Source organism: Solenopsis invicta, chromosome 12, assembly GCF_016802725.1.
Source record: "Solenopsis invicta isolate M01_SB chromosome 12, UNIL_Sinv_3.0, whole genome shotgun sequence".
In the NCBI taxonomy this organism is placed as follows: domain Eukaryota; kingdom Metazoa; phylum Arthropoda; class Insecta; order Hymenoptera; family Formicidae; genus Solenopsis; species Solenopsis invicta.
In genome coordinates this window covers 9,948,907-9,968,937 of record NC_052675.1, presented here as the reverse complement: position 1 = coordinate 9,968,937, position 20,031 = coordinate 9,948,907, and the positions used below count along the sequence as shown (strand labels likewise).

The window sequence follows — 20,031 nt, the reverse complement described above, 5'->3', positions numbered from 1 at the left end:
ATATATTTTTGTTACATGCACTGGAAAACATTTTGTGTGTGTGTGTGTGTGTGTGTGTGTCCAAACAAACATATTTATTTTTAACACACCGAAAAAGAGTTTTGGTAACAGCTACCAAATGTGGAGTGAAATAATGTCAATTAAATATTTTGTTAATATAACCATAATTTTACTTTTTTGAATATTTAGCAAGTATTATCAAATTTAATAATATTTACAAAATGTTTAGAAAGGTAAAATTATTTTTAGTTACGCTTTGGTATTATTTCACTCAATATTTGGTAACTATTACCAGGATTCTTTTTCCGGTTCACCATTTCCTTCATTTAAAAAAATATTTCCTGAATTTAAAAATAAATTGTTTGATATTACACTATTAAAAATGAAATTTAATGTATTATTTAAATTACACATTACATTTAATGCATTTATTTTATTACTGAAAAACATGTGAAATTTAGTGCACTTTTAACAACATTAAATTTACGTTTTTTAATATACTTGCTTGAAATTTGCTTCTGTTACATTACATTAAATTCTGCTACCGATTTTCAACAGGATAGCTAACATTTATTTAAATCAAAAAAATGATGTTGAAATAAATATTCCTAGGTAGCAGATTAATTTTAGTTATTTGATAACATTTTGACATCAACAAATGGCGACAGATAACGTCAGCTTGCTGCCTGTGGACTTACATAAACACAACAATTTTTTCTTCAGTGTATTATTTATTATGTAATATTTTTATTACAAGTTACGCGATATATTTAGTATAGCTTCGAAATTAGCATCGCGAGCGCACATTCGATCGCCAAATCTCTCCGAGCGGCGCGGCGGTTCCGGTGGCGGGCGATTCCGCGAGCGGTTGCTTTCCAATTACGACGAAACTGTTCCAAGGCAGGTTGGTAATGATTCGGCTCCGATTCCATCAGGCAACGAAACGAGCGGGAGATTGGCCGCTCCGTTTTGTCCGTTTAGCCGCGGAGAAAGCTGGAAATTCGAGAGCTCTCCTCTCTCAGAAATCTATCGCCGCCGCCGCCGCCGATGTTCACACGTACGCAACGAGACGGCGCGGCGGCTGGCGATCGCGACGTCAAAGTGAATTACGTGCGGAGCGCAGATCTCTCGCGCGAGTGCCGATAACGGCCGGTATCGCACGCGCGCGTCGTATGTTCCCGTTCTATTCTCACTCTTACTTTTCGCGAAACCGGATTTTCAAACTGGGACTTAGCCGTGTGCGCTCTCGGACCCCCGGCGCGTATCAGCGAGCGGAATGAGAAATGTGGTGCGTTCAAGAGCCCGCGCGAAGAGCTTCGCAGCCCGAGTCGCGTTCGAAGGATGATCCGGTGCACCCTGGCTGCGTTAGGTTACCGTAGCTCCTCGCGACGAAGGCTAACCCGCGAGTCAACGGCGCACTTGACCCCGCGAATGCCCGACCGATCGTACGATCGTGAGACTCGTCGCCTTTCGCATATTGCCGAATGGTCAGCGCAACGGAAACACGTTCTCACGGCGAAATTACTTTCTAGACGCCGCTGCCGCGAATGCAACCTATTGTTCGTAACTTTCGTGACATTAAGTTCACGAGGGAGATGCACGTATCACATTTAATCCGGCGATAATAGCGCGGCTCATTAAATAGATGATCGATCGTGTGATCGCGGAAGAGAAACTCCACGATTCTCTTTCGGAATCTCGAGGAAGGTCGCCGGAAGGATCCTTCTTCCATTCTTAAAAAAATTGTTTAATCAAAGTCTTAGTAATAAATAGAATGTCTGAATTTGAAAAAAATCTTTTCTGTCAACTTTAGCGTGTTCAAAATTTATTCAAAAATTTTCAGAATGTGTGGGTCATATCTCGAAACATTACCAAATGTACAAAATTTTCATAGAATATTCTAATAATATTACGTTTGAGTATATCTGTGTATTTAAATCAAAATCTTAATAACAAATCGAATATCTAAATTTATAAAGATTTTTTCTATTAACTTTAGCGTTTTCAAAATTTATTCAAAATTTTTAAAAATGTGTGGGTCATATCTAAAAACATTACCAAATATACAAAATTTTCATAGAATATTCTAATAATATTACGTTTGAGTATCTGTGTATTTAAGCACAATTTACTTATGGATTTCAAAGTTATTTAATTTTTTTCTTTACTTTTGATTCTTATATAAAATCGCGTTTTGCAATTTAATGGAAAAGTAGCATAACCTATCGAATCATAAATTTTATGTGTAGTAATAAAACTCTAATAAATATTTATGCAAGAATTTATTTAGATCCACTTACTCGTTTAAAAGAGTCATTTAAAATTGCAGCAAAATATAAAATTCTCACTGCATTATATAAATCGAATTTTTCATTGTTTTCTTCTTTGCAGGTAGTTTCAAGCTAAATTCTAAATTCGATCATTCGTGGTCAAAATTTATTATTGATTAGGAAAAAAAAGTAGAGGAGCCTTCGGTTTTTAAATTTTAATAACGTTTAACTCGTATTGCATAGTCAAAACATCCTTAAATTTCAATAATGGATCTTTAAAATCGTATAAATTTCAAGATTTAAAGGGATTCAATGACAGAAAACAATCGGGCGTCCCGTAGCATCCTCTCCGCCTTTCTCAACGCAAATTTATTCGGCGAACCTTTACCGACGTGAGCACTTTGCGAGGGTCACGGTACATCATCGGCGGTCGTGAAACAATACGACGATCCGTAAATCTCTACGAAACCACTTGTAAAATTTCGGCACGTGATTTGTGGCAATTTTAACCGCGGCTCGTAGAAAGTCAAGCGAGCGACGATTTATAACTTCGTTACACGGAAATTCTCCGTTGGTTCATTTCGACCGCGAGTTTCCTCGCGCCGCGATTCAATCCGTCCGGCCGCACACACAGGTTCGTGCCTATCTGCAGAGAGGCATTACGCGTCGAACATCAGCCGAACGTTGAAGGGGAGACGTACAAGGTGCACGTTTAATAAGGAGATACGCCGTAAAGCCGCCGGTATCCGTCGCAAAACGACTCGTAAATATCCCCGCGAATGCAACGCAACGGCCGCAGTGTTATGGTAATTCGCGCGAGTGATTCACGCGCCGCGCGGAACGACAACCTTTGACAAATTTACGGCTATCGCCGGAAATCGTTACGTGCGTAAAATGTATTCGCGCGTGTATCGCGCGAGGCCGATGCCTGAAAGATAGAGAGAGAGAGAGAGAAAAGGCAAAACGATGAAGAAAAATTGTATGACGCGGTCCTTTTGTCGAACTCGTCGGAGGAATTCCTCGATCGCGCGAGGAGGCCGACACGTCGGCCTCCACGTACAACGAACGCTTCTGCGTTCTCTCTTACGTCACGTGTCGAGGGTGTAAAGGCGAATTGTGAACACGAGGATGAGAAACGCGCGCCGCGAGTTTCTCCCGACGGCGATACACGATTTGTCACTTAAGTGTCCCCCGCACAATGGAAAGCAAGGGGGGGAGGGGAGAGATTCGTCTTGCGAGAGAAGATTCATTCCGCGCTTGAACTTGCGCCGGCCGCGGGGCCCAGCCTCTCGCTTTTTTTTATTTCTTTTTTATTTTTTTTTTTTATTCAAGCCGCGGCGCCCGTGGATGATCGTGACGAAGGGCGTGGGAACGTCATTAACCCTTTCCTCGCGGCGCGGCGCGGTGTTCGAGCGGCCTCGCGCGAGCCTCGAGATTTTCGAGCGAGACGCCGAAGGTGAGGGGATGCATGAAATTTATAGTGGATAACCATCTCCCATCTTCTATCGGATTTATTATATTTAATTTCAACTTTCGGTTTCTCCTCGCAACACTTTGGAATAAAAGCGAAGAGATACACGTGGAAGAAGGGAAATTAATCTGTAGGACGTGTCGTTCAATTTTAACTTTATCCACGTGGATTAATTTAAGTACAGTTTGAAATTCTAACGCGATTCTGTAAGAGTCGGCATGATTGAGTAATTAAATAAACGCGTTTTGCGATATAAAGTGTTGAAAAAAAAAGGGGGAATTCGTCGAATCAAATGTTGCGAAAATTCTATATTATTAGGAAATAATCGTGCATTCTCCCTGGAGTTATCTTTTTTTTTTATCCCGGAACGCGCGTTCTAGGGCTAACATTACCCTTCAACGGTAACGTCCATTTCTCGGAGACTCGCGTAGGTTTTGCGTACTCTGTCCAACCTTTATAATTACGCAGATGAACTACGCAATTCCTCTGGTCTAAGTTTGGTCTGTAATCAGATAACAATTTACGTGGAAGATGTAATGACATGTGGATGCGCGAGCGTAAATAATATTATACGATGTTACACACCCGTTCCGCGAGCGGACAGCAAGATTCAGCGAAGATTCACGCAGATCTGCTAATAACCATATCCAAATAGCGACAGTCGTTGCAACACGTTTCGTCACTAATTTACACATTCAATTGTCTACTGCTTTTCACACCTACGAAACGTGAATTTACATGGATGCAAAAACATGTTTAGGATAGATTTTACTTTCGGCCTCTACGGAATGTGGCGCAATTACTTAATTAATTAATCAGTTAAAATAATTTTTAATATATTTTACGAACTAAAATTTTAAATAAATATGCTAGAGAGTATTATATCTCGAAAATTATTCAAGATATCGAAAAATGTTTGATACAAAAGTGTTACCACAAAATTACCTTGATTCATTCCCGTCAATAATATTTTTTTAAATAGTTATTTTTAAAAATGTTTTTTTTTAATTATTTGAAAAAAGAATTTTTGTTTAATTATTTCAAAAAAATATCGACGGGAATAAATAGACGTAATTTTATTGTAAAACTTTCGTATAGAACTTTTTTTGATATCTAGAATAGTTTTTGAGATATAACAAAAAAAGCTGGAAATTGCTTTACACAAGTGGGCTGTTCTTATCCTTTAAAACCGTTTTTTTTTCAGCAGCAACTGATATTGTCTAAATTTATCTTTATATAACCCATATGTATACAAAGTTTAATTAAATTCAGAAATTCACATTTGGGAAAGTTTCCTTGTCAGTGTAATTAATTTATGATATATAGCTCCAAAAAGATGAGCGAAATCGAAGACGTTCTTGTCTCCTCTGCATAGCTTATAACACGGCACTGTGCATCATGTAAAATACCGGCTTGATTCACAATCAGTCTTGCCTGAAATATTAACCCCGATGAGCGATCGAGTGGCTTATGCCACACGCGCGCGCGCGCGCGCGCTCATTAACGTTGCACATAATAGGAATTCCTTCCCGCTAGGACGGTCGAAAGTCTTCGGGCGAGCGACGTGTCCCTCGTATGTATCGCTATTGTAACGTAAAGCCGAGCCAGATAACTCGCACTTTCCATAGTTTCCATACACACGAAAACACAGAGCTGCACCGTCGGAGCGTGTGCAGCAGGCGTCTTGCCTGAGCGAGATTGCAAGTAAGCGCGTGTGTTCCCAGCTTGACGTACGATCGATAGAATAATGACGTACACTCTCGAGAAAGTCCCGCTAAATTACAAGTTGCCGTGTAAATTCAGCAAGTTCGTTACCGCGGCGAGTATTAGCCGTGACCAACACCCTCGGCGATTCTGCAAATTTGTGCCTTTCGATACGCGCTAATCGAGTGCTGCCAAGGCAAGTCGATCATTTGCAGCTTTCGCGAGGAACCTTCTCTCTCTCTCTCTCTCTTTCTCTCCGATCTCGACGCGCAATTTCGGTCGCGCGCACCTGGGCAACCGGCATGTCGTCTAATTGTTGTCCAGTCGGTCGGTTTCCATTGGGCCGATTAGCCTCGGTGTTGAGAAAATCGCTTCCATTGTCTCAAGGGAGTAGAGAGAGAAGAATCTCTTGCCTCGGGGATTTCGAAACGTAAACAAAAGCGCGTGCCTTCGAAGGCGTCGCGTTGTGTAGCACGCGAAGGAGCTGCATCTCATCCAGGTGAGAGGGATAGGTAATGAAAAAGTGGGCGGCGGATTGTGCCATTACCAACTCGTAAAATAGTTGGTGGGTGGATCGCTCGTCGGGAATGAACGCCACCGTGCCGGTGGCCGGCGGGAGTTCCGTCACGTTCCACTTTTGTCGCGATTCCGCAAGCGGCGTGTGAACGAGAAGAGGAACGCGCGCGCGCGCGCGCGCGGCGTATGTGGTCCATAATGAAATACGTGATCCATCTCACAGAGAAACTGTGAGCGCGCGCCAGTTCTTCTAGCCTCTCCTCCTCTCCACTCCCCCCCCCCCCGCGAGATGTGGGATCCTTTTAATTGAAACTTTCAAATCTATCCAAATCGCGAGCGCGTACGTCAATTTCGCCAGGCCGCGAGGCGCCTCGTTCCGCTAAAGCCACGAGAAACGTACGCGCCGTAGAGGTGAGTGGGAGACTGATTACTGTCATTACGTGGCACGTAGATTGAAAATTTATCTCGCGTTTCCTCTCTCGCGAGTGCCGCGAAGCGATCGAGGAGACGGTAAATAACGGGCGATAAAGGCGGTGCAGCGCGCCCATGATTTGCGTTATATGGTAAACGTCGAATCGACTCGCCGTCCCATTTGCGGAATTTAATTCGGAGCCGCTATAAAGCTGCGGTCGGACGCGGAGGATTATAATTTCGTCGTATCTCTCGTACGATATGTACGTAAGTAGGATCGGCGCGTATATCTGCCTGCGCGTCTACGATCGGTAAGTCGACGTCATTAATAACGCCGCGCCGGGGCGATTAACGGATTCGCGCGCGCTTGTGTGTGTGTGTGTGTGTGTGTGCGCGCGCGCGCGTGCGCGCGTGTGCCGCGGGGCGTGTGCCGCGGGGAGCATTAATTAGGACCATTTTCACCACCTGCCGACGGCGCGCATTAATAAAATCGACGATGAACGACGAGATCGGACGTCCTCGCTTTTCCAGCCGTCGGTGGCTACGCCGCCAGTATAATTATTTCTAATCGGTTTATGTATATAGAAAACGCCGCGATCAACGGCGAGTCGGCGAGGTGAACGGCTTGATCCGTTTACCATTCCGCTATCTCTCCGCTTTTGCGGAATAATTCGCGGATATACACGGCATCGGGCGCTCTCACGACGCGACGGACGGACGGACGGACGGACGGGCAGCTCGTGATCGACACGGAAAAGAGTCGGCGTTTTATAAGATTCAACGCTCGGGGCATATCTAGTACGTCTTACTTTTAATTGGAGGAAAGTGTAAATCTCTTGCATCAGTCAAGTCTTGACGTGCCCGAGATCCCTCGCTCTGAATTCAAAGAGCCCTCGTTATAATTTCAAGACGTTATTCGACCTCGTCATTGTTCGGATCTGATAAATCGATCTTCGAAACAGTTCATTGCGTTCTCATGCGTATATACGTGCTCTTGTTTTTTTTTTCTTTTTCTTTTTTCGCAGATCGCACCTTTCCCATATCTCTCGCGCATCTCTTCTCCGCGCGATTATTCCGACGGCGAAATCGCGCACATCGACGCGAGACTTGTCGGAAACGATCTCTCATTAACGGCGCACCGTTCAAGCCCGAGGTTAAACGCGCATCGTTATTAGAGGATTCCAAGGACCGACGTTGAATCCCGCGTGCTTTTACTTCCGGTCGCACATCTCGACGCGGCCTTTTTCCTCCCGCCGGTCTTTCTCTTTCCCTCTTGGGACACGGGAGTCGCGAGTCAATTAATTAAGACCCGGCGATCCGCGGGCGATCCCGCGCGCAAGACTCGATCGGCCGCGGTGTCCTTACTTTTCCAGCCTACGGGCTGGCGTCGACGCAATTATTTCTAATCACTTTAGAAAATCCCCCGCTGCGCGCGTGGTCGATCGACGACGATCGGCCGCGAGTGTGTGTGTGTGTGTGTGTGTGCCATCTTTTCTAGGCTGTTCGACCTCCGCTTTCTGAATCGCATGTCAGAGTTTCCTCGTCGCCACTGCTCGTCTCTAGCTTGACCATAAACGGCCGATGTCTCTCTGGCCGACGGGATAGCGATAGGTCGTTGGCGGTGTCGCATTTACGTGGCTCTGCATGGAGATTAATTGAGGCACTGGTACGCACCGCCGAGTGCAAATACAGTTCTCACGTTCAAAGTACTCTCACGTCTTCATTCCTGCGATATTCTACGCCGTTACCGCGCGTTTTAATTATATGTATGCTTTTATACGTGTTGTTAATACGCGTTATTAATTATTGTATTCTCTATTGTACGCTTTTTTTACCAAATTTTTTAATAATAACAATTCTATTTAAAAAATATAATACGAGAGAAAGTAGAGCAGAGTTGCCGAATTTGTATCACTTGAGTTACTTGCTTTTATTGCATATCCCATTTGTGATACTGATTTGTATGCAAATGAATGTTGGAAATTGTAGCTTCAGGTACTGCAACGCGTTCAACCTTTCACCAATAAATCAATTCATTGTGAGTCTTTTTACAATATTTAAAAAATACGATTTATACAATCGGTTACCTAAATCGTACTTTGAAAGTATCGAATTTATAAATTAAAATAATTATAAATATAAGGAATTAATAATTTTATTATTATCACGTAGTCTTACGTTAATTTTATTTATCGTAATGAAATTTGTTTTAAAAATATTAATTTTACCTTTATAATAATTATCAAATAATTATCTACAATAAACTTTTCATGAAAATATAAAAATTTAATAGAAAATTGCACATTACATTGCTAATTGGCTAAATAAACCGATCGAAAAGTTAACACACGAGTTGTATATGATTTTTTCAAAAGTGTTGTTCAGAGAGTAAAATGAAATCTGTTTATTTTGGTCGATATTAGTCGTCACTCGTTTATTTCATATTTCCGTCACTAAATGTTATTTGCGTTAAATAAAAATTTAAAATATTGATGAGATACGATTTAAGCGGTACGCATTCAGCCACTCTCCCCTATATAACGCCTGCCTACTAAATCTGTCATCAACGCCGGGGACTTCGATTTACGTCGTTCGAAAGTTCCAATTGTAAGAGTGAAACACTACGATGCGATGTTCGAATCTCTGCCGCGCTTAATGCGTCGGATGGTCTGCTGAGTAAGTGACAAGTGAGTGTGTCGGCGGCGATCGTTCCTCTTCCTACGGTCTTGTTTTTCCCGCGGAATCTAGCGTAGGAGAAATTACCCGTGTGCGCGCGTCACTTCGAAAAGTGCCGACCAACACGATCGTTCTTCCATTAGCCTTGTTACCACCACCGGCAATGGGTTGAGGAACTCTCTTTCTCCCTCTCCTTCCCCCTCGGCCCACGTCGTCGTAGGGTCAGCGAACGGGGAAAGTCGCGGGTAGATGAAGATTTTTCGAGAATGTTACGTAAAAAAAAAAAAAAAAGAAAAAATGAATTACGCTCGTGAAATTAAAGAACCCGAATTACACGTGGCGCGACCGATTTCGCAACCTCCTTGCGTTTCGAGCTCGCAATTAACATTAACTACTATAACGTCGCGCGGAGTGAGAGTCGGGAGTTACCTCCGAAACGCGGAGGCGCTCGGTTTTTCGCGGAATCGAGTGCGCGGCAAAATCGAATTTCTTGAGGTAAAAGTAGAGGTATATACACTCGCGCGCGGCACGGCGGATATGTGTTTCTTCTTCCACGAGGGCGGGGACGGTAAACGCGGGTCGACGATTTTCTCTTCCACCGTCTCCGCCACGTAACACGCTCTTGGGAAAGATAGTTAGCTATCGATCAATTACGCGCTCGATGCACTCGCGCGCCGGCTGCGCCCGTAAAATGGGCTTTTACCGTCCAACTTTCCTTCGGGATATATGAAAGATCCGAGTAAGAGTACTGTTAAAGGTCGACTATAAATAAGTCGAGAATAAACGCGGCGAACGTAACTGCGTGTGCGGGCGCGATCGTTCGTGAAGGTCGCTGGTATCGGCGCGCACACGCCTCGCGTCTACGGCTTTATCAGGTGCAATCGGTGCTCGCTCGCCAAAAAATATCTTGCACGATTGACGCTTTTACGTAAGCCTTCGAGAGGAGAGGCTTCTTCAAAACTGTCGGCCGAAGCGAATCCAAGTGAAATACGATAAGTGAACTCGAGAGAGAAAGAGAGAAAAGCGCGATGTTACCGCGCGGGATACGAAACGTCCGCGACGCGAGAGCTCCGCGAGAAGATGTCCGATTAATTCGCGATAGTTTTCTAATTGTCGCGTCAAAACGTTGCCGGGGTCGAAGGGTTTACGAGACTCGGATAACGTCGGACTGAGACTTATTTTCGATCTCGGATCCCGCGCGGGGCCGTATTACGCGAGGCGAAGTCCATTTCGCGGTTGTAGTCCGACCCGACCGTCCGTAGCTCGGGGCATCGTTGTAAACAGTACCTAAATGGCGATTTGAGCCGGGCATAAAAGGCCCCGCGTAACGATGTACTCAGGCCGAACCGTAATCTTCTTTTGCGCCGGCCACGGTTCGCGTTTAGCGGCCGCGCAGCGCGCTAATCTTTACGGCGACTCGACTGGCCGTCGACTTACTTAACGATCGACTTCGCGTCCACGAACGTTCGCGCATATCGTTTTCGAACTCGTCTCGCGAAGATAACCCGTTTTCCACACCTGTACCCGTTTGCCGTATCTCGCATCACACGCGTCTGATAAATAATTGTCGAGCAATGGCAATTAAACTCGCAACGTAGGCACAATTCTTTATTTTATTTTGCTATCCTTTCTCTAATAATTATATTTTTCAGCTTCAATTAAAGGTGAGCTTTATTCGCAACAGCTGGATTATCAGTGCTGATATTTCTTGTGTGATTTTGCATACACTTTCAGGTCCATTAAATTGTGCGCCGGAAGAAGCTATACTGAAAAAAATAGTATAATAGTAATAATGAAATCTAGATCATAATTACTAAGCTTTAATGAAATAATTTTAATTAAATATTCAATTGATATAACCAATATTTAGTAATCTTTGATAACCGACTGGTTACTATTAACATAATTACTAAATATTACTAAATATTTGATTATATTATCAATCAAACATTTAATTATTTGACCAAGGCTAGATTGCTATTACTAAACTTTTTTTTTCAATATGTAATTATCTTTAATTAATTGTTTTTCTATCGTCGGTCTATATTTTTTATTATTATTTTTATTTTTCACTTTTTTTAATAACAATGAGTAAAAAAACTGTGTCATTAATATCAGCAATATTTAGTAATAGTAACCTTTGGTAACCGATTGGTTACTATTAATATAATTGCTAAATATTACTAAATATTTGATTATATTATCAATCACAAACATTTAATTGAAATTATTTTACGAAAGCTAGATTATTATTACTGAACTCTTTTTTCAGCATGTAATTATCTTTAATTAGTTATTTTCACATCGTCGGTCTATATTTTCCTATTATTATTTCTATTTTTCACTCTTTTTAATAACAACGAGTAAAAAAACTGCGCCATTATCTGCATCATCAAGTATCGTTTTTCTTTACGCTGCACGTGAAGCAATGCGCCGCAATTAATGTTTCTCACACATTAACTATTCCGATTTAATCGGCCAGTAAAAAAAAACCTGATAAAGACACGCACGCACACGGTGTGTACTTGGCGTTGTTGCCAGTCTTTCGTAAAAGACGTCAAAAACGGTACATGAATTTATTCGATTCGCTCGAATCAAGGCGTTACGCAATTTTCACGTACGGTTTCTCGTCCATTCGTTCTAGTCCCGTTCCCGGAGACAAATCGGCGATTATTATCGAACGATAATAGGAACGAGTTTAGCCAGGTGTTATTACCGAAACGGGAATCGATAGCGCATTGTACGTACCACCGTCCCCCGGCGCAGAATGCATTTGTGTCAATTGTCGTAAAATATGGGCGCTAAATGCACTCAATTAATATCGCATTGAACCAGGTCCGCGTATACCCGTACACAGGTGCGGCCTTTATACGTTTTTCACCTGCTTGCGCGTGCCACTTCTGCACGGCTGCCATGCGAACGATTTTACAGGGCCACAGGCAAGTTTTCCAATGGACGCCGAACGCACACGGGTCACGAGGTTCAAAACGATAAATGGTACGGCAGTCAAAAAAGATCGGACAGTCCTCGATACCTTATTACTTTTACTATATTTACCCTTGTTTATTATTGTGAAAGTTAGATAGCCTGCCACTTTTGAAAGCTTTCTAAGGGGGGAAAGCCGTTTACGTAAGGCGAGGGTTTAGACGACCTTTCTTCGTTATTTTCTACCTGCAGTATCCTTCAAAATATTTTATTTAGGTACATATACGTGTATATACGTATATTGTAAAATATCCTAAAGAGCGTTGCAGGTAGAAAATATATGTATATCATATTTATCGAGCCACTCTGTGTCAAACGTGTAGTGTCGATGAACCCGACGTTCGCTTTCATATCCACGCGATCGACGGCTAACGACGATAAAGTTAACCGTCGCAGCGTTGTGCACGACGAAAAAAAAAAAAGTCGCTTTCCCGAGGTACGCCTCGGCCTAATCGGCCGAACGCGACCAAGGGTCCGAAAACCATCAAGATAATTAAGTAGATCGCCACGGAAATTAGATTAAGCGAGTTTCTCGCGAGCGGGGACACACAAATCAGTTTAATTGCCCCGCATTGTGTCGGGAGTTAATGACTGCGCGTTCGCGGTTGCCTTCCCCGGGACCCGGGACACACGCCGTCGCCATGTCGCCGCAGACAAGTTGCGACTTTAATTGCGACGCGCGTGAAACACGGAGAGCTGACGCGAGTCGCGGATCGCGAAAACTAAACGGTTGCGATCGCGCCGAAAGAGGAAGCTCTGCACCTGCGCCGTCGAAATTCAATCGAATCGATCGGAACGCGTTACCCCGGCGACAATTATATATTTTTTTTTTATCTCTCACGATCAAAATTCTAATTTGATGATGCAAAAATTGATTTCAAAATTATTTATCTGAACAGATTCTCAGATTGACTTTCAATACGTAAAAAATAGCTGCGACGAGGAGATTAAAGAATACGAAATTCTGAGCTTTAATCCAATATTAAATTGTAGAACTATGAAAATTACTAATTATTTTTGATTGATTGTTTTGCGCTGAGAAAAAAAAACTTACTTGAATATTTGCAACGAAATATTTATTTGCGATACACAAACGTTTATTCAATAAAAAAAGATATGATAATTAAATTATGTGATTCTCTCGTATTAAACAAAAATTTATTTACATTTAATAAATATTTTCATCGCAGTATTCAAACAAATGTTTATTGAAATTTAGTAATCTTTTCTCTCAACGTGGAAGGGACAGTTTCATTGTAGTATTAAAAATTTTTAAATAGCTAGATTCAAACCAGAAAATTAATAATTTTATGTTGGACCGTCGAATTAATTATGTAAAACAAGCACGATAATATTACAGCAAAAAGTTTTGACATTCTGGCAATTAGCTTAAATTAAACATCGAAATATAATTTTTTTTTAATTGTTCAACATAATTATTTTCAGATCTGTATTTTAGCAAAATTGTTCTTTCTACGCATATGTCGACAACTTGAAATGAAACAAAATATTACTCGGCTCCGTATTGCGTATCGTGATTCGTCCCAGAAGGCAGAGTGAGAAAGAGAAAGAGTGAGAGAGGGGAAGAAAGAGAAAGAGGAAGAATAGTTCGCGATTAATGCAACACATTAGCGAGAATTGTTGCGACTATGCTACAGGCGATCGTCTCTCTGGCCTCGAGGTCCCACGTTACATTATTCCCGGCTGTTTCAGCTATCCGAGATGGTAATTCCGCGTTATTTGCCGAGGTCGAGGTCGCGGCAGGCCTCTCGTCGATTCGTGCGGAAAAGGAGACCATCGACCTCAGCCGAATAAATCGTCGGGTTGGTCTCGTCGTGACGAGACGACGCGGTAAATCATCCGGGTTCTCAGGCTTTCAAAGGACCCATCTCTCGTCGACTAGCATTAATGAAGACCCCCGCGCATGGATCGCCGTTATTAACGCTATTATCGTTGCGTTATTGTAAAGCGCGTGGCGGAAGCACGAAGATAAATGTTATTCCTTCCTCTTTTTTTCTCGACAAGAGGGCCCCTCACGTTATTCGTATAAATGAGTATCTTCGGGTCATTTACACGACAAGTTAGACAACAAGTTCCGCGATCGAAAGGCCAATTAAATCTGAGCGTTACGATCATTAGTCGATATATCGCACCGATCAAACGGAGAACGAAACTAAGGACGGCGAATGCTTTTAAATAGATTCAATTAATTCTAAATCGTTACACGTAATTTATCTTACAAGATATACATTACAAGATAAATACGAGATGGAAACATCAAGATCCAATTCCAACGGAGTATCGAAAGAAAAAATATACGTACGTATAATTGTATATGAAATAAGGGGACACACATGTATATGTATTTATACTGAAAAAAAAGTTGTCAACTTGATTGAATTTCTTCAGATCAAACATTTATGTATTTAAATTAAATACATATGTAGTTAAGTTAAATAAATACATAAATTGAAATTCAAGTATTTTATATATTTAACAAACCGAGAGAGAGAGAGAGAGAGGAAATAAAAAAATTTGTGTTTATTAATCTTCCATTTACAAATTTTCGAACGTTTTGAAAGTTTTTAAATGGAAGATTAATAAACACAAATTTTTTTATACACAACAGCGTTTAACAGCGCATTAGCTCTCTCTTTCTCTCTCGATTTGTTAAATTTCGTGGGTCCTCTGAATTTTATTATACATTTAAGTCAAATACATAAATAGTTGAACCGTAAACAATTTAATCGAGTTGACAAATTTAATTAATAACTCTTTTCCTTAGTGTATACATACTCTAATTTTATAGAATTTTATATGCAAATACAACTCGAATCGTACATGTATATCATTATACAATGAAATTACATCATTGAAGTAGATTGTTTAGTGAAATCTGCTTGTTATCGAAAAGTGAAATTTTACGAATTGGCAAGGAGCATAATTTTCCAAATTTGCAAGATTAAATTGCGAATATTATTGAAAAAAAAAAAAAAAACTTTCTAATAAAATTTATTGCGTATCAAATAAAAAATGAAACTTGTGCGAAAAGTCGAAAAGACGAACGGCACGTAATCTTTCGAAATGCAAATTAGGAATTTTCGGACGCGCGCTGTCGAATTTCGTAATTCCGCGACTACGAATTCGCAAAAGCGGTCGTGCTCATCGCGCGTCGCGCAAGAGGTCTGACCGCTCTTGACCCTCGGAGACTGGAATCGGGACTTACCTTGCCGCGACGAACGATCGTCCCGCGAAGCCTGCCCGTTCTCGCCTAATTACCAAGGTTATCACCGACGGAAGTCCCGATGACCGATGGCGATGAAGGCAAGAGGGACGAAGGACGGAGTTTTCACTTTTAGTCCGAGAGCACCGCCTCCTTCGCGTATCACACGGTTCTTCTCACCCGCGACTCGTCCATCCGCGCGTACCGGATGCACCTAGATGCGCGACACGTGCACGAGCACGCGTCTCGGCGAATCTCAGCTTCACTCTTCGTCAACGAAGGGAGGCGAACGCAAAAAAAAAAGGGAAAGGAAGAAGGAGCAGAGAGGAATCGCGCGATCGTCGATTCCCCTTCCGAGCGTACGGCGATCGATCGGGAGCGTTTACGCGGAGACGACGATCGTCTCGGGGACGGGGACGGAATTCCGAGGGTCTCGTCGATGATCAGGAGGATCGCAGGACGCGCGTCGCAGGCACGGCGGAGCACACGCTGCGATGGTCGCGCGTTGTCGAGGAGGTGCGGCAGGTGCAGCCGCTGCAGCTGGCACGGTCGTCGGCTTCATACTGAAGGGAGAGATATACGCGGCGGACACGATGCCGCCGCAGGCTGCCGCCGCACGAGCAGCTACGAGAAACTGGCTCCGCCGTCGCTGCGTCGCCGCCGCCGCCGCCACCGCCACCGCCACCGCTGACTGCTCCGAAAACTCAGAGCAGCGCCGGTCTCTCCTCTTCGTTTCTCTCCACGGATCTCTCTCGCCTCCTCTCGCTCTTGTCCTGCCGCGCCGCTCTCTTCGCCACCCCGTCGCTGTGCGTTTGCCATTCGTGTGGTGGGGTTTTGCTCTCCGCGAATGGAGTAGGGGCCATCCTCTCGATCTTTCTCTCTCTTTCTCTTTGCTGCGACGCCGAGATCTCCGTCTCTTTATCTCTCTCTCTCCTTCGCATGGGATCGTGAACAGGGGCCCCGAGGATATTTTTGGATTTTTCTTTCGATACGTTGTCCTGCGAGAAGTCACCCGGTTTATAAGACCCGGTCGGAGGGGATCCTTCACGATAAATTCCCGGGAGAAATAGCTGCACTTGCCGCGACAACGTCCGAGTGAATTCGCTCCGCGAATCCTTCGGATTTGCGCATAAGAATCGAATCGTAGAAGAACAGAGAGATGTATCTGTGTCTCGGGTACTCTTACTTCAGCCACTGGCATATTTGTATTTTCCTCGACGTCCACTTTTAATCTAAATTTAGTAGCATGATTTTCTACTTTTGACTGTTGCTAAGGAGGAAGTCGCTCTTTTTCAATACTCATGGTTCATCGCAGCATCCGCGTAACGCGCTCACGCGTGGAACGTCGGAGCGTCTCCTCGAGATCCGGAGGAAGCTCGTGTCTTACAATGGCGAGCGATGTCGAAGCGATTCGGGCATTCCGAATGAAACCTCCGGGCGATTTATTAAGATCCTCTCATCGCGGCTCTCGGAAGACGGACGACGCGAAGGTTTTACCTCTGCGTCCTTGGGCTCGTTGATACTCGCGCAGAGATATGCGGAGAGGGAAGTGCCGGCGAAAATTACTGTGGAATTTCCGCGTGTACGTTTCATGTCTCTTCGTACCTGCGGCCCCGGCCCGACCGGGCGGCGGGCGTCGCGCTCGAGACCGGCGCGACGCGTTCCGGTAGGTCGGTGACGCCGAGAACCGGACCGGCTGCAAAAACGATTACGTTTCGTGAAGAGCGAGAGAGGGACGGGGAAAGGCTGAGAGCGGCCGTGGGTTACCGACGTGGGTCCTCCTGTCTGGCTCGTAAAGACGCCCGGACGCAACGCCGAATATGGCCGAAAACACCTAAGTGCGCCCGGTAACAAGACGCCTCGTCGCGAAACGTTACGCCGAGGAGTGAGATTTATCGGATCCCCGAACATTTCCACCTTATTTAGCTAGATAATTATCTATGCCGATCCTCTGCCAAAATAATATAACGTACCAAAGCGAGAACGATCGTGATTTTTGTGTGCTAAAGAAAGGACAAAACGAAGAACACCTCGCATTTTTTTTACAAAATTAACATCTTAATTGCATAATCAGAGAAAAAAATGTTGAATCTAGAGCTCTATATTATAAGAGTAGCGCAAACGCCGCTCTGTTGGACCTAATGCTGATTGATTGAAAAGTGTGGAAACTAAAATCACTGGATGCTCATCAAAATCATTGGATGAGAGATCATTAGGTTCATCAGTCGGCATCGCTAAGAGATAAAAGGATTGCGCTACTCTTATAATACAGAGCTCTAGTCGAATCAGCAGCATCAGTCTAATTGGAAATATTTTCTTGAATTCAATGACAGTATTAATGAAACAAACAGATTAAATAAGCAAAGACAATAATAAATATAATTGAATGAATAAAATTTAGAATCATTATGTCATCAGTGACAGCCCGTGATTTGACGTTTAATCATTGAATCAAACTACGTTTCAATAAATATTACAACATTTATACACAAATCGAGAGAGACAGAATATTATTGCGATGCGAGAACGGTTCGACGTTTTAAAGATATGGAGGATTTCAGGAGGCTAACAGGAAGAGCGGAATGGCGCGAAATTGTTTTGCGATGATCTGGCAATTTTCACATCGCTGTAAAATAATTAGACGGATCTTCTTGGGCGGCGAGGGCGGCGTTTAGCATCCTCGCGGACGTTAGACCACTTCGCACTCGCAGAGGAGCGGGTAATTAACGATACTTATGGGCTCATGTACTTTCATAAAGTTCGCAACTTTCTAATGTGCCCGGCAAGTATCTCTGTTTAAGCGTAACGGGGCTACGTCGCTCCGCAACGCGTATAACAATATCTTTTTCACCTTTCGAAATTTAAAAAAACGGTTGTCGCGTTAGGAAAGTTTGGAAAGTTCGGGACGAGCGAGAGAATCTCCTCGCGCCACATCAATTATCCTTTACGATGAAGATCTGACTATTCGATCGGGCTATCCAGCCGCATAATGTCGTCTGAACGAGTCGATCGACAAAAAGAATCTATGATATTGTTGTCCCGCTCGTTCATTTCTTATTCTGTCACTTTAATGCGAGCCATCGACTCTGATTTTTTTCACGAATAAATGATCCGTACTTCTCGAAAGTTGAACGAACGACGAGCGTTAGCTTCCTTTCTTCGGCAATATTTTCATGCGAGAACGAGGCGAGGAGATGGCGAGGGGTGAAGCGTCCTCCGGAGGCGTGTGCCAGAGTCGGTCGTTGAATGAACACCCTCTTCGCGTCTTTCATCCCTTCGCGTTCGCGCAACGGCTTTATTATGCGGCTCGGCTCGCGGAACGACTTTCCTTTAAATCGGAGGGACGTTTCGCGTGCCTTAGGTTGACATTTACAGTGAAATCCCGAGCAGCGGGCGCAGCTGGTCTACCATTCTCTCCGTGATGCCTTAAGGATCTACGGTACCGTGGCTGGAACCTGTTTCTCTTGTTCCTGGTTCTGCGCTGGCTATATTTATGCGCATTTGCACGCGTGCGTCTACGCATACGCGCATGCATATCGTCGCCGTACAAATTGAATTGCAACTAATTATGAAATATTGCCGATGCCTCGTCCCGTGTGAATGCGCGAGAATTTCACGCGTCCCGCGTGAAATGTTCACCTAACTAAGACGCACAATCGTCTTGCGTGAAGCTTACGCAATATAGGCGGACAAAAGTTTTTTTTTTTTTTTTTTCGGAATTTGTGTGAAAGGTTTCGAGAGGACAATATATATTTATGTAGACATTTCTCTTGAGGAAATAGAAGAAATAAATAATTTTTCTTGCATTTTAAGCTTACGAGAAAGTATGTTTCGGAGCTAGGAGTTTTTCAAGGATGTACAGAACATTTCTCAAATATTAAGAAAATTATGAAAAATATATGCTAGCCTCATTAAATTTATGAAAAATGTGCGCCTTCTCCTTTAAAGTACAAGAAAACAATAAATATTAGTATATTTGACAAGAGTTCCAGTTAGTACTATCAGAGTTCTATCGCTGGTTGCAATTTCAAAAAGATTATATAATATATAACATTTTTTTTTACACTAAAATATTAAACATACCACGACGCTTGGACAAAAAGTGTCGTGCCTATTTATCGCAGTTCCAGCGACCATTCTCGTCAATTCCGGCAGAATTTTATGCTATACAATTATTTTTGAAAATAGTTCTGGCGATTACACTTTTTAAATAATCTTTTAACATACGAACCAGCACGACACTTGGACCCAAAATTAAGTGTCGTGTTGTTTATCGCAGTTCCAGTGACAGTTCTCGTCAGTTATGGCAAAGTTTTCTATGCTACACAATTTTTTTTTTAATAATTTTTGAATATACGAGCCAGCAAAAAGCGTCCACTGTTGTCACATGCTCTGGACATGTCTGACGAATCTATCTTCGAGATATTTTTAGATGTCGAGAATCGATCCGCACGTAACTGGAGAATAAACGTGGAATATTAAGAGAAAACTGCCACTGGAACTGCGATAAATGGGCAACGTGACCCAAGTGTCGTGGTACGTTTTTGTCCTCTTAGATCGACCGAATTTTACATCGCGGCGGATCATAGTCCGGCTAAACGGTGAAATCGGAGATGGCTACCGCATCGCCTTTTACGATCGTCTCGTCGTGGGCACATCTCGGGGGGCCGTTTGGGAAACCGCGGCCGGCTGCAATGCGGCGCGCATTTTAATCCCCGGAGATTCACACGTGGCGGACCGGGCCAACTTCGACTTCCTGTCGACGGCCTGAGCGA

The 20,031-nt window shown here is 43.3% G+C and overlaps 2 protein-coding genes across 3 annotated transcripts in view; one reads left to right on the top strand and one right to left on the bottom strand.

Annotated features, from left to right (window-relative positions):
* The window catches only part of LOC105200197 (storkhead-box protein 2), an 84,835-nt gene extending 68,924 nt beyond the window's left edge, over nt 1-15,911 (bottom strand). The window contains exon 1 of one of the 2 annotated variants that reach the window (XM_011167629.3): nt 15,260-15,911. The gene's annotated coding sequence lies outside the window, so the exon portion shown is untranslated. The remainder of the gene's footprint in view (nt 1-15,259) is intronic. The other variant, XM_011167630.3, reaches the window with a different exon arrangement.
* Nucleotides 1-20,031, top strand: part of LOC105200202 (dystrotelin) — a 110,485-nt gene that overhangs the window by 72,026 nt on the left and 18,428 nt on the right. The window lies entirely within an intron of this gene.